Source organism: Mesoplodon densirostris, chromosome 20 (assembly GCF_025265405.1).
Source record: "Mesoplodon densirostris isolate mMesDen1 chromosome 20, mMesDen1 primary haplotype, whole genome shotgun sequence".
NCBI classification, from domain to species: Eukaryota; Metazoa; Chordata; class Mammalia; order Artiodactyla; family Ziphiidae; genus Mesoplodon; species Mesoplodon densirostris.
In genome coordinates, this window is record NC_082680.1 from 5,446,653 (window position 1) to 5,473,373 (window position 26,721).

At 39.1% G+C, this 26,721-nt stretch overlaps 1 long non-coding RNA gene across 3 annotated transcripts in view; it reads left to right on the forward strand.

Moving 5' to 3' along the window:
• The window catches only part of LOC132481148 (uncharacterized), a 139,623-nt gene that overhangs the window by 85,568 nt on the left and 27,334 nt on the right, over positions 1-26,721 (forward strand). The window contains exons 3-4 of one of the 3 annotated variants that reach the window (XR_009530779.1): positions 608-797; positions 10,930-11,126. This is a non-coding gene — a long non-coding RNA (uncharacterized LOC132481148). The remainder of the gene's footprint in view (positions 1-607; positions 798-10,929; positions 11,127-26,721) is intronic. The other 2 variants (XR_009530780.1, XR_009530781.1) reach the window with 2 other exon arrangements.

Sequence of the window (26,721 nt, forward strand, 5' to 3'; positions counted from 1 at the left end):
GGAATGTTGCTAGTGGTGGTGTTTTTAATCTTTCTTTAATGCCCCATATTCACGTGATAATTGTAAGGTTGTGTTTACCCCTGATTTCTAAATCAACCCCTCCTTTTCCATAGTTCCTAAAAGTATTTCAAGCGAAACAAAATACAGTTATAAAATGTGCATCTGTACGACCCACTGGCCCACTTGTGAAACATGGTGCTCATTCCTGATAGTGGAATTAGTGGGGAACTGGAAACCTATTTAGAAACGTTAGGAATTTTCTCAGGAGGAGTGAGAACCTTATTTGGACTGAAGCTGTCTGGAGAAATAGGAAAAGACAGACTCAAAGGCTAGACTGCTATTTGTGCATCTGAATGCAGGGTGGCCACAGCACAACTGGGTGGAGATGGCATTCTCCTCCTGCAGAGCGAGAGGGGAGGTCATAGGGAACAGCGCCGAGATGCTCTACCAACTGCCCGCTTCTCTTCTCCGGGAGCAGCGGAGGAGCTTAAAAAGCCTGTTTACGGTTCAACGATTTCTTCCTGTTCAGCCTATGCTGTACACAAAGTTATGAATCCCACAGAAAGGCTGGTTATCGTTTTCTTTTTCATGTTCTCCTGAATCCTAGGAGAGTTGGAAACAAGAATGGAAGACAGAACTATTACACTGAAGAGAGAACGGACTTCCAGTGGAATGGTGCTGCCCGGGGCTCCTTTCAAAATGTAAACAATCGTAACCACCCGGGTTTGGGGGGCTGCCCGGGAGCCCAGGCTGCCAACACCCATGCCAAACCCGTGGACACTCGATACGTCTCTGGGGTGAGTTGAATCTGGGCCACACATGGGAACAAGCCAGACGATACTGGCAGTCTGTGCAAGCCACACGGGGATGGGAGGCATCCACCATTTCCTGATTCTAACAGGTTGGGGATTCCCAGACAAAGAAGTATGTCATTACAAGCTTGTGATGTAGACAGAGGTTTAGGCCGACGTGACTAATCCGTGGCAGTTTTTGGACTTTCCATCCGCTGGATCTGAAGCACCTCTGAGAAGCCTTCCCTGATGGCCACGGCTGGGAATTGGCCCAGATGACAGGGGTGCTTCCTTCTCTGAATTTCTGGATTCACGGTTCTCCGCTTGGGATACGCTGGCAACCAAAAATCCAGCAAGGACCCTGAACCAAGGGGTTGGTGCAGGGTGAAGACAAGATATTAAACAAACGATATCCAGATAAGTCCTTTCATGACAATTGCGATGAAGGCTATGAGGAAGTGCAGGACATTGAGAAAGCATAGCTTGTATATTCTATTTCACCAATTCATCACTTAGCATTCAACACCTACTTGCTTTTTATGGGTAATGAATTCCCCTGCTTCTGATAGGTCTCTAACCTTTCTGGGTAGACTGTAAACTCCTGATCGTCAGGGACTTGAGCTGAGAGAGCATTATCTTGCAGAGATCCTTGTCATAGCCTCTCAGAAACACGTGATGGTTTACTTTTGCTGAACTGAATCATGTTAAAGAGCACAATTCTGAAACAAAGACAAGGGGGGATGATTAGAGCCGAGCTCATTGTAGCTGCTGCCTGCATTGGGTGGGGCTATTAAGGAAGGGAAGTGGCTCTAGCAGTTTAAGTGTCTACACCCCTCTCAGTTACTATCTGAAATGCGTGGGAAAGGAAAATAAAAAGAATTGACTTTAAAATCCTCCACTTCTATACCTTTAAAGGAGGGGACCTATAGCCCTTTGTGCAGCAGAGATCGATCATGAGCCTTCAGAGGTGCTCAGGTAGCAGTAGAACCAAGGAAGGGGGAGAAAGTGATTGATTTCTTGGAAAATAAGTGAGGAGAATTAAGTTGGGGTAAAGGAATGCTGAGGATATAGAGCAAGGAGACCGAGCACCCCCAGATCTTGGTGCTAAACACCAGACGATCAGTGATACATGGAAAGAGAATGAAGGAAGACAGGATGTGCTTAAGTCTATACGACACGGTGATGGCTTTGACCATGAAGCCTCTGGGCTCTTCTCACATCGCGTCACATCACACGGGGCCACAGCTGCTTCAACTGGAGAGTGCCAGCTCCCTCTCCTTCCTTCCCCAAACTCTGCACTGACTCTCCCAGGTTCACACCAAGCACACTGGCAAAGCCCGGAGCCACCTTCCAGCTGCTGGAAAGAATGCTTCTCCTCTCCTACAGCATAAAGCAGGCTCCACCCCGGCACCACTGTCAGTGGATATGCAAACTTCACGCAGATCAGCCACGCTTGCGCCGTGCTTTGCTCTTTCACCGAGAAACACGGCAACAGCCACAAGAATTTTCCATCATTCTGGCTACAGAGCTCTCCAGAAATAGAGTATCTATTAGGTTGGCTTTCAGAATGTAATATTAGAAAGATCAAGTCTTTTTAAAACCACAGAGAGCATATAAAGTTGCAGAGTTTGGGATTGTTAGGGCGGAACTCCAGGCTCCCCACCGGGTCCAGCCCTGCAGTGACGGTAGTTCCTCTTTCCAGCGTGGCTCATAACTACTAAGACTTTCGCTGCACACATAATGCTTATCGTTTTTCTCCCCAGCTGTTCTTCAAGATTGAAACAGCCCTTGAAGGCGGGTGTGGGAAATGAAATATTATTGAAATATAAGGTGATGATCACCATTACATTTCAAGCTAAATTTTCTAACTAGGACTTAAATCATTTAAATTTCGTATAATTTCAGAGACTACCTTTTTATCTTAAGAGAAAAACACCTTATACGTTATTGGGTGGATTCAAATAGAAAGAACCAGAGGAAATTATCTTTGACCAGCAGCGAAGATAAGTGGTTACATATCTTAGCTGTCAAATGTAACTATTCTTTATAAATCCTGAATGGCAACTGCTTTTTTCTCCCCCTCCTTTTCTGGCCTTCTATTTATTTTTATTTATTTATTTATTTTTATGCCCAGGTGAAAAATTAGAATATATTTCAGTTCTGGCTTAACTTATTCAGGTATCAAACAGGATGTACAAGTCCTCTTCAAAGGGGCACCATTACTTGTTAAATAAACTTGCAACACATGGTTAAGAATTCCTTTAATAGCCCTGCAAAATAAAGTGGATCACTGACCGTCAATGCCCTCTGCAGCAAGATAAAAATGAACCTGTGACAATCAACATCTTCTCTTCACAGATCTATAGCTCATGTAACTATGATGCTATGTCACCCTTGTTCTGCTTACGAAGCTCCAGACTTGTCTCTGTCTAAATCTTCCAAACCTTGACTCAAGCACTTTGTAATGGAACTACAGTCAGTGATGCATTAAGTTAGTAGGCAAAGAAAGGATCTAAATACTGTTTTATATATAATGGCTGGTTGAGGACCACAATCCATAAACCTTTCTCCTTAAACGAAGCAGGAGATTCTGAAAAATCAAAACCATGGTTTGGCTGCCTTTCTCTTGTTTCAGCTTCTTTTGTCTCTTGGTTCTCTTACTTGTGGAAGCGAAGGGCTAAATCCCTAAAGCGGAGCCTGTTAGGGATATTTCCAGTCTGACTCAAGCAGGAAATACCACAAAGATCGTGAGGGAGCTGGTTCCCGAGAGATTTCTAGCCCAGGTTACATACTCCAGAAGTTGAAATGTGTTAGGTAGTATTCAGAAGAAAAATAGCACTAAATTATGGGGGGTTACCAAGTAAATCCCTTCCCGATAATCCCTTACTAATAGTTGGATTTCAGTTAAAAACTATTTGCTGTAAATCTGTATCTATCATCCTTTCGTATAATCTTTCTTTAACTATATTCTTGTCTTGGTTAGGAGTTAGTTCTTATTGGATGACCTGAAAGTGATTACCATTATACCAATGCAGTATTAGTCATTAACTTGCCTACATTGCCAGTAGTGTGATTGATAATCTATACTGAAACATGCTTCTCTTTGGTCGCACTTCAAGCCAGCCCAATGCCAATGCAATTATTAGCAAACAATTGACTTGAATGGCCCTTGAAGAATCTGGAAGTATGAAAAAGGAAAAGTTGTCATCGCTTTCTTAAAACTAGAAATTAAGCATGTTTTTTAGATGCTAGAAGCTTTGAGTACACCCTAATTTCCTCACAGTCAAATGTAATTTTTAAAATTCTATTCATGGCAAGAGATACTCATTTTAAATGGTGCCCCCTAGATTTCTAAATGTCTTGAATAAAATAAATTACCCAGTCTGCAGTTTAAAATACATGAATATAATATGACATAAAATTAATAATAAATATAAATGGGAACCTAAAGGAAGTAAGCTTTTGGTATTTTAGAACATGGGAAAACAAGTATTTATCCAGGTATACACTTCACTAGTGTTCTCACCAAATTACTCTTGTTCACGGATTGTGTATCTTGGCTAAACAACTCTTGAGAAAAGGAAACTCCCCTTTACCTCTGCATCCAATTTTCCAGTTATAATGAGTAATTCAAAGTACACTAAGGCCGACCTCACCCAGTGCCAAAAAGTTAAAATTATGCTCTTAAGGTTACAGCATTTGAAATTGCTGAGTAGATGATTCCCTTATTTCCCTTTTTCTCTCAGCAGGAATGAGTACTGCCTTTTGCAAGCTGTTCTCTGAGTTTTTATTAAATATCCACAAAAGTGCAACAGTATGATCACTGCCGTTAGCTAGAATAACAACAACCCAGGAGCTAGACCTTGGTTTCTATACTAGGTCTTCAAGTCATCCTGATGCAGAGCAGACTGCATGGGAATCAGGATACCCATCTCACTGGAAATTAACATGCTTTACCTCTCCAAGTCCACCCCCAATCACATGCACTCTTCTTGGTTTTCACAGCGTTATGTGTGTGGAAGGAATTCTAAATCCATCTGCAGTGAGAAATTTCTCATACTGATTAACTTAGCAATCGTCAAACATCCTCGTTTTACAGGTTGTAACAGTGACCTAGGCGGTGTTCAACCCTCAGGCAGCCTTACCATGCGGGGATAAAGTGAGCCTCAGGGGAGAAGATGTAAATTTAAGAGTAACTGGGTAATTCCAATAAAAGAAACAAGTTCTCCAGTTCTGGTTCTAGGGACAGGGAAGGGTAAATGGGAGCAGTGAATGGAGCATTCCATGGAAAAGTAGCAGGATAAGAGAAGATCTAGGTTAAGAGAGACCATAGAAGGGAAAGTGGTTTGTCGTGTGCTGTGTGCGGTGTGCACGTTGGGAGGTGGAGGGGAGGCAGGAGGAGAGGGGATGATGGAAACGCTGGGGTGGAATCAGGGAGCCACAGCACTGAGAGCCTTGCAGGTTACATGGGGAGGGTCCTAACTGTCTTCAGGGAAGTGAGGTCATTGAAAGTGTTTGAGGAGGAAAGGATGGCCACATCTGCATTTAGAGCAATAATTCTAGAGGCCATATGAGGAATGATTTGTCTTGGCTGAGACACCATTAGAAAACCCCTAGAAGAGAGAGAGGGGCTCAGCTAGAGAAAGGTAGTGATGGAGGAAGATATCAAGGATGAGCCGATTTAAGATAAAGATGCTCGGAATTGACAGCGTTTCAGATTATCTGGACATTGGGGTAATAGAGAAGGAAGATTCAAGGACGGAGCTTCATAATGTTTCCTGGGCTACAATGCGGGTTGTGGTGCCGTCAGTGAGATAGTCAATATTGGAGCAAGAGCAAATTTCTGCGGCAGGAAGTTGATCAAGTGATCAAAAAAGCACTACAAAGTGAGACTTATTAGAAGCACCTTTAGAAAATATAGATAGGATTTAGAGAAATTGCCAAGTCTTTACTATTGTTAGAGCAGAACACATTAATAGTTAATTATCATAATAACTATAGGCAATTTCATAAGAACAAAGTTCCTCATAATAAATACTATTTCCCTCATCCTCACTTTTTGCTTGTTTCTCAGTTTCAGTACTAATCATTGGTCATAATGAGCTTTCCATCATCCCATCAGACCTTCAAATCTCCAACACAATACCTGTTCAGATATGAAAAAAAAATCATACATTTTGGCATCTAAAGTACTTTTAAAGGATTAAAGTCATGTAATTATGAATGGTCTCATCAACAAACTTCTTGCCTTATGTCCTAATATCCTATGGAATGTCTTGTTTTGATAGTTAACACTGGGCTGCTGGTTACAGAGACAGAGAGTCTATTGAATGAGGTTTTAGAAAGAAACCAAGTCCTGTGAACTTCAGCCGTTACTGGCATCATGTATAAGCACAGTGCTAGGTTCTGGGGGGGGAATGAGGTGTGAGAAGTGATCCCTAAATAGAGTCCACCATCTGTCTCTGTGTCAGGAGATTAGATAGATAGATACATAGATAGATACATACATACATACGTACATACATAATGCAAGTTGGAAGTTGTTTGATTGCCTAAAGTTACATAGTGATATAGATCACACATCATTGAATTAGAGGGGAATGAACTGTCTCTTTATTGGAGAATTTTTTTCACTCTGCCACCCACACTAAGAAATTTAAAAATATATATGAAGAATGCATTCAACTTAAATGCTATACATATACAGAATGTTTGGTATGTAACAAAGAGATGTTTCCAGAGAGTAAGATAAAAAAGAGAAGAGACAGGATTTCTATACCCATCACAAATTCAGTTCAGCTGATAATAACAGATACCAAACAACAGCTTGTGATCTCGTGTAAACATAGTCCCGATGTAGGAGGGCGTGTATACTTAGGCGTAAGTCCCAGCTAAAATTTCAAATCTTCAGTGAAGCTTTCCTTCACTTACCCCAATGTCGTGGCCCCTTGTCGGTGGCATACAGCCTTAGTGCTAATTGTGATTACTGTGCTTATTTTTCTATTTTGTTAGTTTCCACCTGACTCTGTTGCTAGAACATAAGATCCCTAAGAACAGGAACCAGGTCTGTCGTGTTTCCCCTACATCCCTGAAGCCTAGCACAGAGTATAGCACTTGGTAACATACATATTTGTTGAAAAAATATTAATCTCATAGGATTTTGACATTAAAATAAAGGTTTGACATTCTTTCACATGGAATCATGATGATTCCATATTAATCACTATGCTTTCAACTTCTTATAGGTTAATTTGACATGCTCACTAGTAAGGCAGTTCCATCTTCAACAAAACAATAAATCTATAGTTCCTAAGGTTTTTCTTCAACCTTCCTGAACTCTAGGGTTTTCAATGGCATAAACTACATTTTATTTGTCTTTATCCTTTCAAAGCTCGATGCAGCATCTAACACGTAATAGGTAGGCAAGAAAGATTTATTTTAAAAAGGAGGAAAAAGGAAATACAGCTAAGGAGGCTTTTAGTTGTTCTTCATTTAATAGAGGCATAGTATTAAAGTACTTTTTATTTCAGTGCCCTATTGATTATTTAAAAATTCATCATTAAAAATATTTAATAATGATTAGTCATTATTAAATATTTATTACTTATACATTTATTATATTATATTATTTATTTATTATTAAATATTTAATAATGATTGGTCATTATACCTAAGCTTTTGTTTGTGGTGGGTTTTTAAACTACCAATATTGGAAAAATGTGTATGTTCAGGGATTGAGATACGTCTCACAATCAAATAAAAGGGTACATCATGGAAAAGAGTGTTCAACTTTCCTTGATTTTATTCTGAAAGAAGTGACACTTCTTTGTACTTAAATGCCTTTTACCTTATTCCCAGGACCAATTTTAGCTCTTTTACAATGTTTATCCTCAGTCATTTATCACCTTTTGTCACTAAACTATTTAAAATCATGTTAGATGCTAAGAGGTAATCTGGAGCTCTTATGCCAAAGGCTACAATGTCTCATACATCTTGAAAGTGAGATATCAGATAAGAATATCAGTCTTAAGTGTTATCAACCCTGGTAAACTGGTGCCTCAGTGTCTGCACCTTATGTCAGCTCAGGCTGAACATACTGGACTTTACATATGTAGTGAGAAGGAATTCTGGGGAAACACAGCGATTTCCTTAACCTGAACCCTTAGAACACCAACATACAGGAACAATTATGAAACAATTATCCTAGATATATCTATGGCATAATAAATGACAATAAACCCACCTTTATGATGCTTTAAATGAAAGATCTCAAAGAAATTTACAAAATCTACAATAAGAGCCAGTTTACGAAGGATAGCATGGAATGGAAGATAAGGATAAAAGGATAAGCATAGAAGGATAAAATGGAAAGTTGCATAGATTTCATATTTTAATGAACTTATGTGGGTGAAGAGCTTTGTAAATTTGTAAAGCAAAATATATTTTATATTTGTTTTTAGTATTCTGCTTTGAGTTTTAAAGATAAATTTAAGTATGTACATCTTTACATATCTGCAGGAGAAAGTTTATAGTATACTATAATCTCAAGTAGTTTCCTAGAAGCTAACTAACTAAAGACATGATGTATTCTAACTATAATGAATAGCAGCTCATTACAATTTTTCCTTTGGAAAAATATATGTAAGTCAACTAATATATTAATGATTGGTTATTTTTACCTAAGAATATGTTTCAGTGGCAACTGCATTTGTATCAGTATGGTAGCTTAAATTGAAACAAATTAAATTAATTTAATTGGCATGGGTTAAACTAGGATAAGTATGTGCTGATGAAGTGAATGTTTGTCCCCTGGGTAAAGGAGACTTTCTTCCTAAATAATGATTTGGGCTCAGTGTTAACAAATAAGAGTAAGTCATAACATGCTAACCCGCAAGAGGTATGTCACAAAATACTAGATCATTTGACAAAGAGCAAACAGAAGCCTGGAAATTAAACTATTTCCCCAAAGCCAGACCTAGTGGAAGCAAACTGCCAGAGCTGCTTGCCTCTGTGTTTTTTTCTTAGTGGTACCCCAGAGAAGAGGGAGGTCCTTCTGACGGCCGCTGGGGAGGGGAAGGCTGGTGGGTTTTATCTAGTGCTTTCTGCTAGGGTAGTGCATGTCAGTTTTAGGGTCACATGGGGGATCTTGTCATTGTACAGATTCAAATTCAGTGGTTCTTAGGTGAGGCCCTAGATTCTGCATTTTGAGAAATCTTCCAAATGATGCAGATGCCCTTGGTCTGTGGAACACACTTTAACGGCCACCTTCCAAGTGAAAGGAAGAGGAAATTCTCTTCCTTTTTTACAAGTTTCCTTCAATTTCCCAGCTTGCTTACCGCAGAGCAGCAGGTCAGTAAAGTCACAACTTCACAATAGCCCAAACACAGAAAAACCTTTGAAAGGAAGAATTAGATTGACTTCAGAGGGATTGCTAAAAGGAGAATGAATATTTATTTAAAAAAAAAAAAACAGGGCTTCCCTGGTGGTGCAGTGGTTGAGAGTCCGCCTGCCGATGCAGGGGACACGGGTTCGTGCCCCAGTCCGGGAAGATCCCACATGCCACGGAGCAGCTGGGCCCGTGAGCCATGGCCACTGAGCCTGCGCGCCCAGAGCCTGTGCTCCGCAACAGGAGAGGCCACAAGAGTGATAGCCAACCTTTTCTGTGAAATTGCCTGCCTACAAATATAGCCATCACATCTTTGAGGACAAATAAGACCGCAACTCAGGTTTAAACTCAATCTTCTTAAGTTTCTTCAGAGTCCATTTGGGAGAAATATTATGAAGAAACTTGGAGTCTGAACCCTCCTCCTCCACCCCCTTCCCTAAGTGTCTAATATTTGCATTATATACAAAAGGAATCTTTCTACTCTATGATCTGTCAAGATTAAAAATGTTCTCAGGCCAGAAACATGCTAAGATGAAACAAAATTATAACTGAACAGATCCTACTCCAAAGCTGTTTCCAAGTAGGAATGAATATCAGAAATATTTACTTCACATATTTTCCATTGGATGGCCTTTTCAGATTCTTGCTACTTTAAATACAAAAGTAATATTCATTGGGCTACACTATTTTTAAAATGTGGTCTTATAATCAATTGTCAAATCTTCTTCAAGCTTGTATATAGGTGTTGGGCTCCTAGAATCTAAGTGGCTGTGTAGTAAAGCACTATGGTAGATAATTTAACTTTGGACTAATGAAATGCATATAGTTCCTCAAACAACTTAAAAATATGATGTTCTGTTAACAGTTATATGGACATAGTTTTATTTAGGTAACTATAGCAAAAATAACTTGTATTCAGTGTAAGAAGAAATTACAGATTTGAACTGTGCATGAATTTTATTTTAAAATATCATTTTTGCTCCATTTTTTTAATCAACTCTATACTTTTAAGAGGGAGAAAGTCACAGAAATGTGTCTATACATTGACCTTTTCAATTTACATAAACAGTCTTCAACATTTAGAAGAATAGCAGGAAATCCTAATAGATTTAGCATTTGGTGTCTAGGAAAACTTTCAGACACATTTGGTAATCACACCTATATACCCTAATGTCTGAGCAGCCATTAGAAGGTATTTACTTTTTCAGTTACGTAATTAGAAATCTATTACATTAGGGCATTTTGGAAATGGGAAATTAAGAATCATTTTCTTTGCAAGTGGTTATAAAAGGCAGAGTTGATTGCTATTGATTAAAGAATCTATAATGAAAAGTAGTTTTTCCCTTCTTCCAAAAAGTTGCATTTTTCTCAAAGAGGTACTGCAGGCAACAGAAGCAAAAAATGCCACTTTGGTAGACGTTAACTTGAGACACAAATCTAATATACTTACAGCCAACAGCTTTAAAAGTCATATGCAATCCCACAAAAGCAATAACTGATTTCACTAACTTTGACATAAATGTCAAACTTGATAAGCACAAGTTCAAAAGATCTATACAAAAGTATACAAAAGATATATACCTCTACAGTAGTCCTCCCCACTTATCTGCAATTTTGATTTCCAAGGTTTCAGTTACCCGCAGTCAACTGTGGTCCAAAAATATTAAATGGAAAATTCCAGAAGTAAACAGTGCATAGGTTTTAAATTGCGTGTCTGTTCTGAGTCACGTGATTAAATCTCTCTCCATCCAGCTCTGACCTGCCTGGGATCCCCAGCCATCGACCTTGTCGATCCAACCATCCACTTGGTCACAGCTGATGATCCAGCATCACTGGAAGCAGCTAATTCTCCTGACGTATCATCGAAGGTCAGTACTGGCCTAATGCCACATCACAATGCCTGTGTCATTCACCTCACTTCCTCTCCCGTCATCACAAGAAGAAGAAGGGTGAGTACAGAACAATAAGATATTTTGTGAGAGAGAGAGGCAATACTCACCATCATAATTGTCATAATTTACTACTAGTTATTGTTAGTCTTTCACTGTACCTAATTTATAAATTAAACTTTATTGTAGGTGCGTGTGTATAGAAAAACACATAGTATATACAGGGCTTGGTGCTCTGATTTCAGGCGTCACTGGGAGTCTTGCAAGGTATCCCCTGTGGATAAGGAGAAACTACTGTACCAAAAAAATATACAAAAGACATATATCTGTACAAAAGATCAGAAAGCCTATACTTTCCGATATGAGATATGCTTAACAATTTTGAAGTAGAGTAAAAATTCCTGTAACATCTGTTACGAGATGTCCTGTTCAGGCATAACTATTTACAGAGAAAATATAGAGTGAATATGATATATTGTTTCAGCTATCAATCACTACATAACAAACCACCACAAATTAAGTGGCTTAAAGCAGCAGTTGTTTTCTTTGCTTAGAATTATGTGGGTCAGTAATTTGGCCTGGCTCAGCTGGCAGGGCCCCCCCCCACCCAGTTTTATTGAGATATAATTGACATACAGCATTTTTGCTTGCCAAACTCCTGAACTTCAGGTAAAAACCATAGAACTCTGTGGCATCATCAACCACCACCACAGCAACAACAAACAGAACTTAAGGGCCTTCCATCTCACAAAAATTACCTCTAAGATGAACCACAGACCTAAATGTAAGAGTTTCAAGAAATAAAAAAGAAAAAGAAGAAAAAGGCAAAAAAAACACATACTGGGAAAAATATTTGAAAAATACATATTTGATAAAGGACATATCAGAATATATAAAGAGCCCTAAAAGCTCAATAATAAGAAAACAAATTAAAAATGAGAAAAAGATTTGAACAGACCCTAAAAAAAAAAAAAAAGTGAGAGCGATCAGATTTGTGGTTACCAGAGATGGAGGGTGGAGGGAGGGAAACTGGACGAAGGCCATCAAAAGGCACTGCAAACTCCAAGTTGTACGATAAATAAATACTAGGGAGTACCGTGCAGCATCATCAGTGTAATTAACACGCTGTCTGTTATGTATGAAAGTTGTTATAAACAAATACTAGGGAGTAACCTGCAGCATGATCAGTGTAATTAACATTCTGTCTGTTATGCTTGAAAGTTGTTAAGAGAGGAAATCCTAAGAGTTCTCATCATAAAGAAACTTTTCTACTCCTTTAATTAATATATGAGCTGATGGATGATCACTAAACTTATTGTGATAATCGTTTCAGGATGTATGCAAGTCAAATCCTTATGCCAGACACCTTAAGCTTATACAGTGCTGTATGTCAGGTATATCTCAATACAACTAACTGGAAGAGAAAAACTATAAAATTTCTAAAATAAGATGTAGGAGACAATCTCCATGTCCTTTGGTTGAGCAAAGAATTCTTAGACATCATGCCAAAAGCACAATCCATTTTTTTAAAAACTTGACAAATTGGAATTCATCAATGATTTTAAAAGACACTTAAAATAGTGTCAAAAGACACTATCAAGAAAGGCAAGTCTCAGACTAGGAGAAAATATTTGCAAATTATATATCTGGTGAAGGACTAATATGTGAAATATAAAAAAATACGACTCAATAATAATGACAAAAACAATTAAATATGGGCAAAAGATTTGAATAGATATTTCATTGAACAACATACACAAGTGGCCAAAAAGCACATGAAAAAATGCTCAGCATCATTAATCTTTAGGGAAATGCAACTTAAAGCAACAATGAGATACCATTGCATATCCTCCAGGACGGAAAAAAGGATGGACAATAACAAGCCTTGGCAAGGATGTAGAGAACCTGGAACCTTCATTCATTGCTGGTAGGGATGTAAAAAGGTGCAGCCACTTTGGAAAAGAGTTTGGCAGTTGCTCTAAATGTTAAACCTATGCCACAGGACTCGAAACTCCACCCCTATCTATTCAGGAAAATGCTAACATATGTCCATGTAGACACTCACATGTGAATGTCGACTGGAGCATTATTCATAATAGCAAAAAAAATAAACTGGAAATGCTCCAAAATCACAATCACCTGATGAATGGATGAACAAAATGTGATATATCCATACAACGGAAAACCAGAAACTGAAAGAAACAAACTACTGGTACACGGTACAAAATAGAAGAACCTCAAAAACATTATACTAAGTGAAACAAGTGAGGCACAGAAGACTACATATTTTATGATACTGTTTAATGTAGAGTCTAAAAAAGACAAATTTACGGAGACAGAAAGCAGATCAGTACCTTCTGGGGCTGGGTGGGGGGTGAGGATTTCAAGACCAGATCTGTAAGGAGTTGTATTTAATGGGCACGAGGAAACTTTATGTGGCGAGGAAAATGTAAGTGTCTTGTGGTGGTGCTTGCACAGCTCTATAATTCAGTTAATTTATAGTAAATAAAAGGCTCGTCAATAAAGCTATTTAAGGACAGGTAGACGTTGAATGTACCAAATTTCATCTTCAGTGCTTCCTGGACTTTAGGACATCTCTTTACACTTAAACACACACATGCACTGACACACACACACACAGGAGCATGCATATACATATACATTCAGCTATGGATCTACCCAGCCTACCTCTCCGATCTTTTAGATCTCATCTCATTCTTGTTATTCCATATATTTATCTTACATAGCAGATTCTTCCCTAACTTGTTTCATAGTCTCATTGCCTTTGAAGCAAGAGCCTTCTCCTTCATAGTACCTAAAACTTCCTTTATGAGATTCTTTTCGAACAAACTATTTTTTGTTTAAGTAATACATTTGACATCAAACTTTAAGCAAATAAAAATGTTCTGCATGGTATTAATTTTATGGAATTAAATGGATTGTTTTGTTTCACATAGCTTGATCATGGATACACATGACATTTTTCAGTTAAAATGAAAACTATTCCCCAAGTGCTCCTTGGCAGTATTAAACGGAAGTATAATTTAAAAGCAGAAAGTTCAAATAATGATTAAATACCGTCTCAAGAATTTGTTGTACACTGGCCTGCTTGGACTTAATAATTTTTAAATTACTCACCTTCATGTTCTCACGTTGATCTTGGCCAAATTTTTTGTTAAGAGATTGTCATTTGTGATTATAATACGGTACTCATTGTTCAGAAATAATTTTCCATCAGCTCACTATCTGTAGAAGTTGTTTTTATTCACACAGCATAATCTCATAAATATAGAGACCAACCTGGTTTTCGCAAATGTGGGAAAACCAAAACAGAAAGTTCTAGTTTTTAGAGTAAAAATCAGCAATAGAGAAATTGTTAAAGTATCATTTAATTAATTGTTACTACGTTGAAAAAATGTTGAATAGGAACAACATGTGTGGTTCTGTATCTTCACAAGTTTGTCAGTCAAACAGAAGGAATCACTGTTCTCTGTGTTTTATACTCTTTTTTTTTCATTTAACACTACTTTAAAAATATTGCTCAATTAATCAATAACAAATTACACAGTTTCCCACTCTGTCCTGTTTTATTACCAAACATCCAAACCAAAAGCAATGGAAACCAGTCATTGATTCTGTGCACCTTGTTGTTTCCATTTTATCTTGAAAACTGAAGAGACATTAACTGATGCTTGGAAAACTAGCTCTCATCACAGAAATGCAGGCTGAGTCAAGGAAACCTTTGAAGACACAGCCCACTTTCCTACACTTCCTGAGAGCTCCTTGAACAGGTTTCCACACTTGCCAAAAAGTTAGATTTATCTCAGGAAGTAAGCTTAAAATGTTCAGTCATTAAGATTTATTAAAGTATAATGTTAATACATCAAACTGATAGGATCACTTCATGTTTGCCAATGTGTGTGAAATGCACTGTTCCTTAATTACTATCATTTTCACACGTAGAAAAAGAACACATGGAACACGACTATGCTTTGAGGTAAAAGCAGTTTACCACTAAGAAGACTATATTTTCTCTGCAATGAATAAGAAGCTGAGTGCCCCTAGTACCTTTTCAAACAATCCCAATTTGGGACTTAACATGTGTGTACTCCTGGACTCTGGGCACATTGATTCTGTGTTTTCTTGGTTAGGAAGTCACTTCCCTCAAGCTGCTGTGTTTCATTGCTGTATGTCTTCCACATGCTAGAGGAGTGTTTGCAGATAGTTTTATAATGAGTGTAATAAAGATGGTCTAGTTGATATCCAAATTTCCTTATCCCTTGCAAATAGGCTATTCAATTTTGAGACACTCAAGTCTTAAAGTCAAACTTATCAAAATTTCTATCTCCTTTTCTTTTTGTCTGAGTATATATTCATTATCTTTCTTTCACCTGCTTAAATATTTTCTTGATTTTTTATCTTTCCAATCACTGATATTTTCTATTTCAAATTAAGAGTAGGAAATTGTTTTTCACTGCTAAAAAATATTAACAGCCAAAAAACCACTCCTTTGAAACATTTGTCAACCTCAGGGTTGAAATGTCATTCGGCTGAAAGAAAATGTGAAGTACCAGGATTTCTCTGGTCAGCCTCCCATAACATTACCTTGAGTCTTAATTGTACCTGCGCAGACCCTTCTGCAGATGACAACTCAGTGCATAAGACTATCCAATTGGGTATCTTTATATCCCTGTGAGGAAAAAGGCAGCCATGTTTTTATACCACTCTGTGACGCTTGTGCTCACACACAGGCACCCTTTCATTTGTGATGTTGGAGTTTGTATTCCTAAAAATCAAGCTGGTAGGCAGGTGCTGCACAGAGAAACACAGAGAGAACCACCTTCACTTGTGGGACCCATACAAGGACGGGATGTGAAGAAAAACTGACAGACTGTAAGGAGAACAAGCCCCATAAGCAGATGAACAGAGAAGCAGAGTGCTTTGTGGATTTGCCAGTGCTTTTGACTAGCAGTCCAAGTGGACATATTACATGGAAAGGTAGAGAAAAGGGTTTGTTGGAAAAGGTAAGTATGGAAAAGAGGCCATGAAGATGCAGCATGTGTAACAATGGAAACTGGAGAATAAAACCAAAACAATGCAGTAAGCCCGGAAAGAGACACTCTGTACCTAGGAGGGCCACTCAGGATAGTCCACACCAAGATATATCCACGTAAATCAGCTGACCTTTTAGAGAAAGAAAACAACTCTATGGACAGCCAAACAAAAGAACCATAAAACTTGCAATAGCAAGAAAATCAGAATAGCCTCAGACTATTTCACATCCATACCTTGTGCCAAATGACAATAAAGAAACGTTTTTAAATTCTCAAGGAAAGAAAAGTGAGCCTAGGATTTTACATATAACTTAACTGACCCTCAAACGTAAATGCCAGAGAGAAATAGTTATAAACATGCAAGAACTCGGGGGTATCATTCTATATGGTCTTCCTGAGAAATCGATAGAAAAGCCTCAAACTTGAAATAACTAACTATAAAAGATTCACCCTAAAGAACAGGGTCCTATTGCAGGCAGGTCCGTGGATTTGGTGGTAGGAAAGGTGAGTGAGTAGTGCACGACGGCTTCTGTTTTCTAAGCGTTTTTCTTTCTAAAGCTTTCTGTTTTCTAACACTGTTCTGACTTCAAGGGAGTGTAAAAGGAGGTCATTAGATGAAAATATGAGTTGGAGAGGGTTTCAAGAGATGGAAGAGGACATGACAAGTCATCACTGATAGTGGGAAGGGGAGTTTAAGCGAGAAACAAAGCGGCAAAGAACGCTTTGCCGTAGTGTCGGGGGCTCTTTCAAAGTTCATGTGTGTGAAGGTTTCCACAGAATCACACGCTGGGCACCGTCGATCAGGAGTGGCTGTGGATACCACCAGTGACTCACAAACACCACAGGAGCAGGAAGGGGGTTGGCACAGGAAAGCAAGTGGGATGCTGTTGGGAGAGGTCCTGGCTCCTTTGGAGAGGTCTGAGGGAGGCATCCAGAAATGGCACAGGTGGGAATTGAGGTAGAGGTCACTAGTTTACCATGGGAACCCTGGCATATTCCACAGGTTGAAGTGGACTCGAGTGGGATGACGCAGGGCTAATCATTCTCTCTGGAAGGGAACAATGTGAAGGATGCGAAGCTGATTTGTATTAGGCCCTTTTCTTTTTTTTTTTTGCGGTATGCGGGTTTCTCACTGTTGTGGCCTCTCCCGTTGCGGAGCACAGGCTCCGGACGCGCAGGCCCAGCGGCCATGGCTCACGGGCCCAGCCGCTCCATGGCATGTGGGATCCTCCCGGACCGGGGCATGAACCCGTGTCCCCTGCATCGGCAGGTGGACTCTCAACCACTGCGCCACCAGGGAAGCCCCTATTAGGCCCATTTTACAGTTAAGAAAATGAGTCAGGGAGCTCCCTGGCGGTCCAGCGGTTAAGACTTCGCCTGCCAGTGCAGGGATTGCGGGTCCGATCCCTGGTCCGGGAGCTAAGATCCCACATCCCTTGCAGCCAAAAAAGAAAAACACAAAACAGAAGCAATACTGTAACAAATTCAATAAAGACTTTTAAAAATACATTAAAAAAAAAAAGAAAGAAAAGAAAATGAGTCAGCAGAAGGTGATGAGTCATGAGGCCAGGACTGGAATATGGAGGGTCTGCCTTCCAACGTTAGACTTGGTTGGATGTGAGTGTGACATATTGCCTCACTTTTAGTAGATAGTTATTTTTAATAGTTTGTTATTTTCATTTTGCTGTTACTTCTGAACATAAATACTGAATGTTTACCATCTTACCAACAAAGATCCCATCTATGGTCCTGATATCTGATTCTCCAACCTAAATTAAATTGAATTTGAGAAATTCTGTGTCTCTTATGAGATTACAGAGTTACCTTATTCAGCTTCACCGACCTAAAAACAAATGCCTTACAAAGAAAAGTATATATATATATATATATATATTTTTTTTTTTTTTTTTTTTTTTTTTTTGCGGTATGCGGGCCTCTCACTGTTGTGGCCTCCCCCGTTGCGGAGCACAGGCTCCGGACGCGCAGGCTCAGCGGCCATGGCTCACGGGCCCAGCCGCTCCGCGGCATATGGGATCCTCCCAGACCGGGGCACGAACCCGTATCCCCTGCATCGGCAGGCGGACTCCCAACCACTTGCGCCACCAGGGAGGCCCAGAAAAGTATATTTTTTAATTACTAATTTTTCAAAATCTGAATTCTATTTATTTTTATTTTTGCTGCATTTGGTCTTCGTTGCTGCACGCAGGCTTTCTCTAGTTGCGGCGAGCGGGAGCTGCTCTTTGTTGAGGTGTGCGGGCTTCTCATTATGGTGGCTTCTCTTGTTGTGGAGCATGGGCTCTAGGCACGTGGGCTTCAGTAGTTGTGGCACACGGGCTCAGTACTTGTGGTGCACGGGCTTAGTTGCTCCGCGGCATGTGGGATCTTCCTGGACCAGGGCTTGAACCCATGTCCCCTGCATTGGCAGGCGGATTCTTAACCACTGTGCCCCCAGGGAAGTCCCCAAATCTGAATTCTAAAAGACTTTCTTAACTTAGACAATTCTACCTCCTGGTTCTAAATTTCAGTTAAATTGTTCCAATTTCTATACTATGACAACCTATTAAAGTGCCATCCTTGAAAAAGTTGACATACTCCAGGAGAATGACAAGCTCATTTTTATGAGTACTTAAATATTTAATATAATACCCAAAAGCCTGGAAGGATTGCTCCAGGAAGATATTATAACTTGAAACCCAGAATTTGCTTTGAATATTATTTATCTGCTGAGAAGGAATTTTCAATAAACCCTAAGGATACTTAAATCAACAAATACTTATCAGCTATAGTAACTGTGGTGACCCGGTCCTGCTTCTGTCACTGGTGTTATTAACAGACCAGCGCTGCTACTCACTGTCTTTCCCCAAAATCTTACTCTACAGCAAAAAAAAAGCACAGGATCCCTTGGAAAGACCTTTTAAAATCCCCTCAGCAAGTGGCTGTGAGCACAGGTGTTCATTAAATTTGGTTGTCAGTTTGCTTGTCATTTATCCATGGAGCTTATTTTCACTTTCTTAGTTTTTCAGGCTCACAGAAAAATGGCTAATGACTATTCATGTGGTCCCAGGGGAAATTTCTTCTGGAGGAAATAGAGGGCAACTTCTAATGTCATAACTCAATAGCGTAACCTTCACCAGGAGGTGAAAAACACCAGTAGGGCTTCAAATCTTGAAGAATCAGTTCCTGAAGCCCAGAATCAGTTCTTGAAATCCAAAATGGGTGAACTTTTAAATTTTACGTCTTTCTTTTTGAGTTTAAATTTCACTATAAGCCAGTCACTTTAAAGTTTTTGGAAAATCACTTTGCCTAGTTTAAAGAATTATTTCGAAGAAAAAAAAGTTTAAGGTCTTGTAGGGTCAATCCTTTATAGCATGTTTACAGGCCTCATACGAAAACACCTTTAACTACATCCTCTTCAGGGTTGCAAATAATCACAGTACTTTTAAATTGCAAGAAAATCCTTATAAACATTTACATATTCCAGAAAAGATCTAGTTTAATTTCTATCCAAATAGATTTTTATCCAAATATCCAATCAAGTAAATTATTTGCTGTCTAGAACATAAACCCTCTGCATATTTGATTTAATGTTTTTTTAAATAAAAAACAAGTAAAACTGTACGTGTATACAAGCCGGTCTTTACCAGGCTCTTTCCATTGCTAAACCAATAGAGATAATATCAAAATGAGCAAAGCTTAAACATGTTATGTCTTTGTTTATTCTTAGATATTATGGTGTATTCCTCTGATAAACAGTACTAGAAAAAAGGGACTTCAGGTCTGAAAAATATTAATTAATCAAAACGAATTGGTTGCCTAAAGTTAGGTTCAAAACTAACTAACACTAAATAACATATAAAATAATGTAAGGGCTATTTCAGGACCAACAAGCAAACAACCTATAATATGGAATGCAGCTAAAGAAGCCTTAGGTAAATTTAATTATTTTTCTTTTTTGCCAGCAGTATTATGGTCACAGTGGTGACCCTCATGAACTGAGAACAGCTGATATATTATACCATAAATGGGAAATTTACCCAGATAAATAGATTCTTTGGTAGCACTTAACACTTTCACAGACAGCAAACAAACATTTTTGAACTTCAAGAGCTGATTGGGGGTTTCAAGAGCTGAAGCCCTTTTGTGTTGCTTTATGAATGTTGTCTTTTTTTTTATAAATTTATTGATTGATTTTTGGCTGCATTGGGTCTTCGTTGCTGCGCACCTGGGCTTTCTCTAGTTGCGGCGAGCGGGGGCTGCTCTTTGTTGCGGTGCGCGGGCTTCTCACTGCGGTGGCTTCTCTTGTTGAGGAGCACGGCTGTAGGCACGCGGGCTTCAGTAGTTGTGGCTCTTGGGCTCAGTAGTTGTGGCTCACAGGCTCTAGAGCGCAGGCTCAGTAGTTGTGGCCCACGGGCTTAGTTGCTCCGCGGCATGTGGGATCTTCCCAGACCAGGGCTCGAACCCGTGTCCCCTGCATTGGCAGGCGGATTCTTAACCACTGCACCCCCAGGGAAGCCCCATGAATGTTGTCTTATGTGGCCTTTCAGGCACTAGCATGACGTGGTAGGCTCACAAGTATTAGAGCTGGCTCTTTGGGGGCAATGCCTGGCAATTTTTAATTTCTAAATCTTAAAACTGTCAAAGGCTTCAAGCATTAATTGTATACCAGTTCTCTAAAAGTAACAATTTCATTCCATTCTAATAATAGGCCCTCAGAGAGCAAACACAGTGTTTGTTAGTGTTATGTGTTCCCTTATTTCATTCCGTTGTTTAGAAAGTTAAGAATGCATATTTTCATAGACAAAACTTTGTCTGGATCACCCTAATGTTGTAACCCAGGCACCAATGTAAAGTTGGGAGTAACTGATTTATGGCAAACACTGTCTTCACAAAAACCAAATGACATAGTTACAATTCCTATAATATTAGCAACTTCAGTGAACTAAATCAGTTGCATTATTACTTGAAAGCTTCCTGCAAAAATACCATTTGCATCGAAACTGTATAGAGGAAAAATATTTTTAAGCAATTTTAGAGTATCACAATTTGTGAAACATTAGACTGATTCATTTCTAAATATTACAGCAGAAACAAATATTTTCTGGCAATGTCAGCTCAAAATCTGATATGTCTCCCTTTTTCTTCCTTTGAAGTTAAAAAACATTTTGTGTGTTTTTGTATATTTGTTTCTTTGTTTTGGTTTTTGCACAGATTGGGCTAGATATATTGTAGCCAAAAATGAGACTTTGGTTGCTTTGCGTGTGTGTGTGTGTGTGTGTGTTATGTGTGTAAATATACACAGACAAAAAGCAAGGAATCAAATGGGCAATAAATAAATAAAAGAAATAATATAAAATAATATAAATAAACCTTCAGGGTAATGATATTTGGTTTCAGTTTTCACTCTGACAAAACAATTTAATCTACTGAGGCTTTGGTCTGAAATTATGACCGTTTAATTATGGGCATAGATTTAATTATGACCATTTATTTCAAAAGATTGGTACAAGATGTAAAAAGCATGTATCATCCTCTTACTTTCTAAAGTTGTTAGTTAACAGGATAATGATGGTAAGTGGTCAACAGGTGTCAATGTGAAGTTTGAATGGTGTCCTGCAGAGGTTAGCAAACTTTTTCTGTATAAGGACACACCATAAATATTTTAATTTTGCAGACCATATGGTCTCTGTCACAACTGCTCAACTTTGCCATCTTCACCCAAAAGCAGCCATAGACAACACATCACCAATGAGCATACATGTTGCTCATGGCCACTGAAATTTGAATTTCAAACACTTTTCTCATATGATGACATATCATTCTTTTGATTTTTTTCCTACAATTAGAAAATATAAAAACTATTCTTAGGTAACAAAAACAAGCTGCAGGCCTAGGGAGTGCAAAGAACATTAGGTAAACCAAACCGCAACTCTAAGCTGGAGCTCTCCTGAGCTCTCCACTCTGCCGCCCAGTGAGGTCACCTTTGTGGGCCTCAGCCTCCTCGTCTACAGAATGGGAGAGTTGAGAAGTCCCTTTCAGTTTAATATCTAGGGATTTTAGTGAGATCATCATCCCCTAGTTGATATTTAATAACTTATTGATAAGATATGGAATGGTGTTTTGTAGTTTGCAAACTGCCTGTGTGTCTTATCTTATTTCCTCCTCAAATTTTTCTGTGAGATGGTATAATTTTATCAACTTTTTCAAAAAGGAAATTGAGTGTTTAAGAAATAACCCTAAGGCCACACACAGTGAGCAGTAACAAACTCTCATCTTTTTTTTTTTTTTAACGAAACCTTCTTTCTTTCTTTCTTTCTTTCTTTCTTTCTTCTTGGCTGTGTTGGGTCTTCGTTTCTGTGCGAGGGCTTTCTCCAGTTGGGGCGAGCGGGGGCCACTCTTCATCGCGGTGCACGGGCCTCTCACTGTCGCAGCCTCTTTTGTTGCGGAGCACAAGCTCCAGACGCCCAGGCTCAGTAGTTGTGGCTCGCGGGCCTAGTTGCTCTGCGCATGTGGGATCTTCCCAGACCAGGGCTCGAACCCGTGTCCCGTGCATTGGCAGGCAGATTTCTCAACCATTGCGCCACCAGGGAAGCCCCCAAACTCTCATCTTGAACCCAGATTATCAGACCATGTCAAGTTGTCAGGACATTTCTGGCACAGCAAATATATATCTATATCCCACTAGATCACTGGTTTATTATACAAGGGTAAAATTCAGAGCAGCCAGGTGGTTGAGCTGCATAGCACAAGGTATAAGGAAAGGACACACTTCTCCAGGCACCCATTCTCCCTGAATCCTCATGTTTTCAATATTTTGATCACCTTGAGAAACTAACTGCAGAGCATTCAATCGAAATTACTACTCTTGTCTTATCTTCCCCAAGATACAGTCTATAATTCTGAGAGGAAGAGAATGATGTCAAAAGAAAGAGAGAGGAAATTAACTGGAATATGTAATAGCACATCTGTGTCTCTACTGCATTTCTTGTAAACTTGAGACACTGGTGGATGACACTTACATTTCAAGGTAAGAAGCATTACAGTTAGTTTCATATCCTCATAAACGCAATGCCTATTTTCAATTTGCCTATCAACATAATGGGCTATATTCTTGATGTAAAGATGGTATCATCACTAAACAGAAATATCAAATCTCTAAGAATGGTATAGTGGGTTGACTAAAGAATATCTTTATTTTAGGCCTTTTCTTCATCCTTGACCAATTCCTTGACCTTCAAAAAGTTACAAATACTCTGTGGGCCTTGGTTTAACCACCAACTCCTATGAATAAAAGAAGTTTATAAAGTGTTTATACTTATCTGGGGTGAGAATGTAGAATAAATTGAAGGAAAATAAGCCAATAACATCTTAATTCACTGATCTGAAGTATGGATAATTTTATTTTTGTGAATTATGTACGTTCATTCAGAAGTCATTTTGAATACCTGTTGTATGCCAAGTATCGTTCTAGGCCTTGAGGGTATAATAATGAGCAAAACACAACTTCTCTCCTTGGAAAGGTTACATGTTGTTCAGGGAGACAGATAAACAAAAGAATATATGATTTCCAGGTGCTAAAAAGGGCTGTGGAGAAGAACAAAAGAGGGAGAGAACTGATGGAATGCGTGTTGCTCAGAAAGGTCAGGCAGAGAGAACAGCACATAAAAAGGCCCTGAGGTACCCTCAGCTTAGCAGGAGAAGAGAGCAAAGAGGCAAGTGATGGGAAATGAGGTCAGACAGGCTTTCCTCTGCTTGAGATGGAGACCCTGGAGGTCTTTTCTGCAGAGCAGTGTCATGATCTGACTTGGGTTTTAAAAGGATCCTTCTGGCTGTGCATGAAGTATATACCATAAAGGGGCCAGGTCAGATGCAAGGATAACAAGAAACAATTGCAGAAGTCCAAGTGAGAATTTATGATGAGTTGAGAAAAGATCGTAGTAGAGGAAGCTGTCAGTGTTGGTCAGATGGTTTGAGTCATAGGTGAAAGGAAGAGCTGTCAGAAGTTACTGACAGTTTTCCTGTAGGAGTGAGGAGAGGCAACAATAACTGAGAATTTTGGCCTGAGAAGCTGGAAGATGAATGTACCACTCAGAAAGATGGGACGGTGTGAGTACATCCAAGTGGCGGGGAGTGTGCAAATCAAGAGTTAGATTTCGAACAGGTTAAATCTGGGAAACCTGGTAAGTATCCAGACGGAGATGCTAATTGGGCATTTGGATATATGAGATCCAAGTTTGGCAGAAGTCCTTGGGAAATTAGTCCAACTGGGAAGTAGAGTTAGCTAGAGAAAAAATTTGAATTCACTCCTGTGGAGTCTGCAAAAATTCAGGTGAGGAGAGCAAAGGAGGCTGAAAAGAAGCAATGAATCATACAGGAGGAGGAGTGAGAGAAAGCAGCATTCTGGAAGCCGGGTAAAGGAAATGTTTTAAGAGCTGTGTTGAATACAGCTTACGGGTTGAGTAAGAAGAGAACTATAAACTTGACACCGGGTTGGCAAAAGTTTCTGACAACCTTCAAACAAGCTCTTTCAATCCAGTAAAGGAGAAGAACTTGATTGGAGTTGGTTCGAGAGAGAAGAAAAGTAAAAGATGTGGGTACCATAAGTATAGTTGTCACTTTTGAGACTTGCTGCACAGAGAATTAAGGTCATAGGTGGAAGGGATTGTGACATCAAGGGAAGGTTCTTTTATGATGGAAGGTATTAAATATGGTTGTACAGAAAAAATACTGAAGCAGGAGCAAGGCGGAGAGATTAGAAGAGAGTGATCCTGGAGAAGATTATAGTGGATGGGTACAGGGCACAGGAAGGGTTGCCTTAGCCAAGAGGACAGATTGTACAGTAATGATGATAAGAAGGAACATGATATGGTACAGGTAGAGGTAGTTTGGTAGATGTGGTGCTGAGAACACGTGGAACATCTCTTCTGACTGCTTCGGTTTCCTCAGGGAAAACCTAGCAAGATCATTAATTGAGAACAATTGAGAAGGAGGTTTGGGAGTCTAGGGGAAAGTTGTAGAACAATGGCCTAACAAAATAGGAGAACAAAGGAATTAGAGAGACGTAATGTATTTCCTGGCAACGCTAAGAGTCCACTTGAGATTAGTGGTCATTATTATGTTTTTCTTTAAGTTGTCACAATTGTGTGCTTTCTCCAACCTTGGTCTGCTTCCTAGATAAGAACATTCAGAGTAAGATTTAAGGAAAGACTGAGGGTTTTCTGGGAGAGCACTAGGGTCAATCAGAGTTCCCTGTGAGGTCAATGAGTTCTTGGTGTCTCAGACATTTGGGGAAAATGAATGGGAAACATAAGAGGTAGTTTTCAGAGAATGAGATCCTTGAAGTTAAGATTATGAAGAACGACAGAGATGTTGGTAATAACAAATTCTAGAGTATGACCATGAACTTGGGTATTGAGCAAGGATGGAGAAATAGATTTTTGGAGATCAAGGACATGAGAGTCCATTTCTCTTCTGTGATACGTAGGGCAGGGCTGAGGCTGGCAGAGAGGAATCTGAGAGTAAGCACAAGAAGAATCTGTGGAATCCTTTGGCTCCCCTGCTCATTGTATGAGGACCTTACAGAGAATGTTGTTATGGGGCTGGCACAGCTCCGTGGGTTTCCTCCTCTGCCATGTCAGTGGCATATCCATACACATGGAATCCTGTGGACACCTCCTGGCAGCTATGACGTTAGAAGTAAGTCTCTATTTAAAAAAGAAAAGAAAAGAAAGATATATTATACCCCAGTTATTGACAGTTCTGTACTCTGAAGATGGCCCAGAAAAATTAGCCACTCAGACTCATTTAGTGGTCTTGCTCAGGGAAGAACCACGGCATGCAGCTATGATCATTAAGGACACACAACAATGTCGGAAGGTCAACATCCTCTTTTACTTCCTGATAGGTTGCTTTCTTTGTCCTCTTTAGAAAATAAAGTGGTTTGGAGTATTGCTTCAGTTCTGTAGGCCCTCATGTGCACAACTCCAAACAGACCTAGGGTGAAGTGTGGAAGAAACATGGGAAATGGACTGCTTAGAAATATTATACTCTATGCATTAAGGAAAAGGGGTAATAAAATGTTTCTCCTGTGCAACCTAGCTCACAGGATAGGTAAGCTGGTTAAAAGTTAAAACTGAGATCATTTTGAATGTCTTCAATATCCTCTTGTTTCTACTGACATTATACCAGGAGTTATTCTGTCAAGGCAAAATACCTTGCAAGAATATAACTGTAATTATAGTATGCCATTATTTGGACATATTGCAATGGCATAACCAATTATCCTGTCACTGAATGTTTAAGTTATAATTTCATAATTATAAATGATACTAAAGAGAGAAATAATTTTACATATGTCTGTGTCTGCATCTCTCACAACATGCTTTGGATATATTCTGGAAGTGAAGTGTATTAACCATTTTAATAAATGTGATATATAGTATAGATAAGATATAGATCTTGATACAGATACATAGAGAGATCGCCAATAAGATTGTAGCATTAACAAAATCTCATCAGCAATATATAGGAATAGCTCCTCAGTATTTTTTGATATGCTTTTATTGGAACTAAATATTAAATTTAAAAGATTTCTCATGGTTTTA